Source organism: Mizuhopecten yessoensis, unplaced genomic scaffold, assembly GCF_002113885.1.
Source record: "Mizuhopecten yessoensis strain PY_sf001 unplaced genomic scaffold, ASM211388v2 scaffold775, whole genome shotgun sequence".
Taxonomy (NCBI): Eukaryota; Metazoa; Mollusca; class Bivalvia; order Pectinida; family Pectinidae; genus Mizuhopecten; species Mizuhopecten yessoensis.
In genome coordinates this window covers 369,797-375,796 of record NW_018403715.1, presented here as the reverse complement: position 1 = coordinate 375,796, position 6,000 = coordinate 369,797, and positions in this window count along the sequence as shown.

The window sequence follows — 6,000 nt, the reverse complement described above, 5'->3', positions numbered from 1 at the left end:
CCAATTTCAAGCCTGCAACACAACAAACTGTGCTCCAACGTCAGCCGATATAAATAAAGGGAATTAAGAAGAGAAAATGTGTGGGTGCAATTAAGCAAATACTCAAAATCCAAAGGTTCTTCTCTTCTCTCGACAAAGTCAACTGCTCTGTACGCGCAACCTTTACCAGCAGACTATCTCTAATTTCTTTGATGCAGATGAAAGGAATCGGCGCGGCAGCCTAACGGTAAAATCGTCAGACTCTTAAATAATGTAGCTCTTTTGTGATCCTCAAAGCACTCGATCAGCCTAGTGACTGGCCAGGTTTTTAAATCTGAAACCATCAAATAGCCTACCGCGAGCCTTCGATTTTGTTAGATTAGTGTATCGAGAACGAAACCCATGAATTTCGAGGATGTAGGTAAGGAAGAGAAATCGTGATAGTATTATCTTTAAATGGAGTTTGGTCAAACTGAAAATGAGAAGAGCCCTAACAGGATCGGTCTCATTAGAAAAGAATTGCTTACGTGCGTTCCTGTTATGAAAATATATCACCCTATAACTAATCTACTAAATCTACCAGGAAATAGGCCGTTTGAAAGATTTGCACTAAATGACCTCTTATGGGTCTCTTTCCTTGATAATCCCATTCTTAGAGTACTGATTGTGATACTCATTATATAAGGATTATCCAATGAAATAACGGTAAAAATCCACAATTTAGATTACCAGATGTCATTTGAAGGGTCTGTCCCTCAGCCCACACAAGTCAGATTCTTCTCGAGGATAAATACTGATACCTACCTGATGATTACCACCTATTTTGATCAAAATCTGATATGGTTTCTAAGAAATCGAAAATGATTGTTTAGATACAAAGCACGGCGAATGACAGAGGAAAAGCAATTACAAAAGGACACCCGAAAGTCAAGGCACAAGATCGCATACACCATTCTAGGTAAGGTAAAGTGAATAATCTAATAGGAATCATGACCCTTAAATCTAAACGATTCGCATCACTGTAAACTTGAAAATGTCAAGATAATTAATTTGAACACATCAAAACACTCAATCGCAATTATTATAATTTTTTCGATATTGAAATGTCCGTGTCGTCAGTGCGAACGAGGTTCATGCAACTGTTTATCGTCACCGAAATGCCCGTTTCTAACAGTTGTCTCACGTTATTTGAGACGGGAAGGGACGCTTCAAAATGATGGTGATCAAATTGCGTTCAAACCCCCATAAACGCAATTTCCTATGGTAAATTAATGCTCAAAGAGGAACTCGCAGTAGAAATGTAAAATACATGTAGGACGAGTATTGTGATGCTGTGTCTCCTTGTTCTGTCGTAGAGGTGTTAAACTCCTGCGACTAGATTTGATCATGAATCAGAGTTACACCGACAAAAAGTTAGTTAAAAGGAAAAGGTTTACATTAGGCGGAAAACCCCCATCATGCCATTGAAAATATCGGGCATTTTAAACCAGGGAAGCTAAAACTCACTTCTACCACGGTGGAGTTGAACTATTCAGCTAACGTCTCAAGCCTCTGCTAACCACAAAAGCTTGACCTTCTATATAAGAGGTAGAGAAATAAACAACAACGCAGAATGCAATTTCTAAAATATGCTTTAATAAGACAATATTAATCGATAAACAATACAAAAAGCATGCACAACAAGTACTAGTTTAACGTTACAACCGGTTCTGATGGTCCAACCAATAGCATCCCTCTACTGGCCAAATCCTTGGCTAGGTCAGGGCTGGACATTTTGGCTAAACATGTAGACCAGGTTCATAAGGCGGAATACCGGTCCAGGTTTTAAACCAAAAAAACAGCATAGGCTTCAAATAATACTGACAGAAGTCAAGACTCAAACTAAGCACCAGTATCTAAATATCAAACCAAACACCATTCCTCGCATTTAAACAAAACAAAAATCTATAGGCTTCAAACCCAAAATGTCTACGTTTGAGACCAAGCACCATACACTATTTCCAACCCAACATTATTATTTCCTTCAAACCTTGCACCATTAACAGCATTGAGACAAAGACCTTTCAGGGCTTCATGCCAATCACCAGTCTGTTTCAAGCAAAATACATGCATGCCAAGTTATAGGCTTCAGACAACTTTGTAGACCAGGCTTCAGTTCAACTTTTATCATGCTGAACACTGCATTAGGCTTCAGGCCAACATTTTATTGAAAGTACCTGGCTAACCCAAAGTCAGGTCTGGAACATTACCTGGCTAGAAGTAGGTCAGACCTGAAAAAATACCCGGCTACCATAAGGTCAGGTCTGGAATATTACCTGGCTAGCACTAAGTTAAACATGGAAAAATACAAAGTCAGTATAATGTCAGGTCTGGAAAATACTTAATGCTGTTTTCAGGTCCCAATACAATGCACTAGGTAAGGCCCCTCTCACACGAAGCCACTGCGTTACCGCGGCGATGCTTGCGATTCCACTGCGCGGGGATCGGCATTCTGGATGTTTTTTCTTGGACGCCGTGGGAACGCGGCCCTAGTGTGACAGGGGTTTAAGATTTTAAGTGTCGGCTATATATAGTCCTGGTATATACACTGGAATTACTCTACATCAACAATTCAGGCACAGTTCAACAGCCCTGGAACCTTGCATAGTATAATCAGGCCACACGAGTAATGCAAGTTGCATCCGACACTGAAGCGGGTTCTGTACCTACATACATATTTGCCCAAAAATTTGTCACTTTTCCAGGAAATATTTAATAGTTCTCAAGCATTAAATCAGGGCATTCAATAGACCCTTTTTAGTATCTTAAAGTATCTTTTGACTCCCCAAAATGAGCTCTGACTCGTGGGTTTGAAACGACATGTCTGTTTGAAATTTGTTTTGACCCTCAAAATTCATTTTATTTGACTGTCTGAAATTATCAAATGTTAAGCGTCAACTGAAAACTCTGATTAAATCATGAAACTGTCCTAATATTTAGATCAACATTAATATGAACAGCTGTACAAAAACCATGGACCAAATCTCACCCAACCTACTGGCAAGAACATATTTACCAGCTTAAAAACTTCACCAACACCTCCTTTGACATAACAAAGAAAACAAAATAGTGCTGTCTTGATGATGTAATAATCATCTGTAAGCGCGAACTGGAAATGAAATTATAATCACAAAAGGAATTTTCTGTATTGGTTCTTTAATCCATACTAATATGTTGATCTTAACATAAAACTTCTAATCACAATGATAAAACAGAAACTGTTTTTTTTAAAAATACATTGGTTACATTAATCACGTTTAAAATCAAATCTGGCTGAAAATACCCATGGAAAATCTAAGTCCATTAATATACCCAACCCATACTTGCAAACTTTTTAGAATTTTCATTGGGGAAATTACATATGCTCAGACCTAAAAGCTTACCAGGTAAATAAAAGCATGTTTCTACACCCCTGGGGAAAAGGACATCTTTAAATGGCATATTTTCAGCTGTTCTTTCAGATGAAATCATCAGATCTCGGAAATTTGGAATAGTTTAGGATATTCACTGGTTGAAAATGCTCAATCTTAGGGTAGAAAATACTTAATAGTAGGAAGTCTCCCTTTAAAGGGAGAGTGGGCAAGTATGTAACATTCCTTCACATCCCTCTACCAAAACCAGTGTTCTTAATTGGAATATATGACCTTTCAACAAAATTCTGTATATATATAAATATTCCATCATTACAAATTAAGCCTGGTGTTAAATATCTTTGGTTTTATAAAACAAAATAAATATCCAGCAATATATTTATACATATAAGCAGGAATGCTTTGTGGTTTATATAAACACCAAATAAATAGTCACAGGGATACATTTAAAAATAGTCACAGGGATACATTTACAGTAAAACTCTGTTAAGTTATATGCTACCAAACACATACATGTAATATTTATATCTTATGAGGGAGAATTTGCTCATTTTATCAATATTTTTGAAAATCAGAATAAGGTTATCTTTTCAAAATATTATCATTTGTGCAATACATTTTGAAATTTTTGAGTTTCTGTTAAATGCGATATATTATTAAAATAACCAAGACCATACAATCCTTTTTTTTTTTTAAATACAAATTCTTTTCTTTTCTGGAACTCTCTAGGAATGGAGGGAGGTTTATATCCCAGTAAGGTACAGTAGCATATATATCCTTAATACGCGCTCCGGAAACCTGGAAATCCAACCTTCCACACATTCCATTTGTTCTTGGTGCATACATTGTAAATGATTTATAAACAATATTGAAAAATATTGAAATTCATTCACCCCTGAATTTTCATAATGAACTATTCCAACCTTTGAATTAGAAGAGTTCAAATGTGTCCTCATGGGTGAATGAATAAAACGAAGATCTATAAATCTTGTGAGTTTCTGATTGTAAAAATGACTTTCTCATTATGCATTGAAATGAATTAGGAACTAAATGTCTGGAATAACAAGGTTCTGTAGTGATGGTGTTTGTAGATGAACAAATTATGACTAGTTCACAAAAAGCACGACAATAAATCTAAATAACATCAATAAACATTAAATACTGAAGCAACATCAACATATACAAAACAACTATACTCCTATAATAAGTAAATCTTCAAAAGCATCTTAAAATACTTGCTTTAGATAATATATGCCATAATACATATGTGTTGACTTAGAATAAAAATGTAAACCCATCTGATTAAAATCAGAACTTATCCTCCAATCTGTAATCCAATTCCTCACATGAACTCCAAACTTGTTTGTATTAAAGGTTACAATTTCCCATCCTTAAGTTAGGTTTTCTCTTGGTAAATTCAAATTGGTGAACAGATCTAGAGCGGAGCATTAATGTGATTTCATGAAGTTGTCAAGATTTCTATGGCTTTAAAATATCGATCACTTTAACTTATCCAATATGGCAGAGGATATTCACCACTAATTCAAGTAGACTATACAATGCATTTGTAAAATGTAAAAGCAAGAAAACAGGAGCCATATATGTCGTAAACCAATTATTCAGCTTAATATGTTTCACAAATAAAATAGCCCTTTATAGTCAATATATATATATATATATATATATACCAGAAGGGGTTATATAACAAAACCCTGTCATAGACCAAACTTTTACCCTTTCACCACTGTAGATCATAATGGACTCATCCAGAAAAATGTATGGTAAAGTCTACTAAAGTTCCTAGGGGTGAAAGAAATACATATAATATACATTGTACATATGAGATTTCCTGTCTTATACCTAACATTCTAATTGATATAAGAGATAAAGAAAAAGACTTGCTAAAGACTTAAAATACAACAGATTACCATTTAATGTGTTGGAACACATTTTTCTTTTATGAAATTATATTGCTCTTTTCTACCGACTTAATCAAAAATGTTCAGCAAAGATTTATCATTAAAATTTAATTCCAGGTAGAAAATTCTTAAAAATGTATTGTCATATGAAAAATAATACCAGGTAACCAAAAAATACAACAAAAAATATTACTCCATCACATCTACCATAGTTACATTACACCTATTTTTTTCCCATTATATCAATATCTTATTTTACAATTTTTTGACAAAATAGAAGGTTTTGACATAACAAAGACCAAAGGCACTACAGTAACATTAGTCTATCTGACCCAACAAAACCAGGCCAACAGAGGCCAAACATCAACAAAACTCAACAGGTCAACTCTCAATGAGGTTAGAAATGGCAGTGTAGGATTGGTAGGCCATTACTTAGCTCTCCAGATCATATTACTGTAAATGCCTTTATTTCCGAAGGCTGAAATTCTTGCAATATCCTCTTGAAAATATGACCATTACAGTGGCCCAACACAGCCCCACAAAGGCATCATGGGTAAGATTAGGCCTATTTAGCTTTTTATACACTTTTAAAATATGCCAAACCATCCTCAGAAAGGTCTAATAGTAAAATACATGCTTTGTAGGCCCCTAGAGCCTACCATATGCTAATAACATTTTGCTTAGTCCGAACC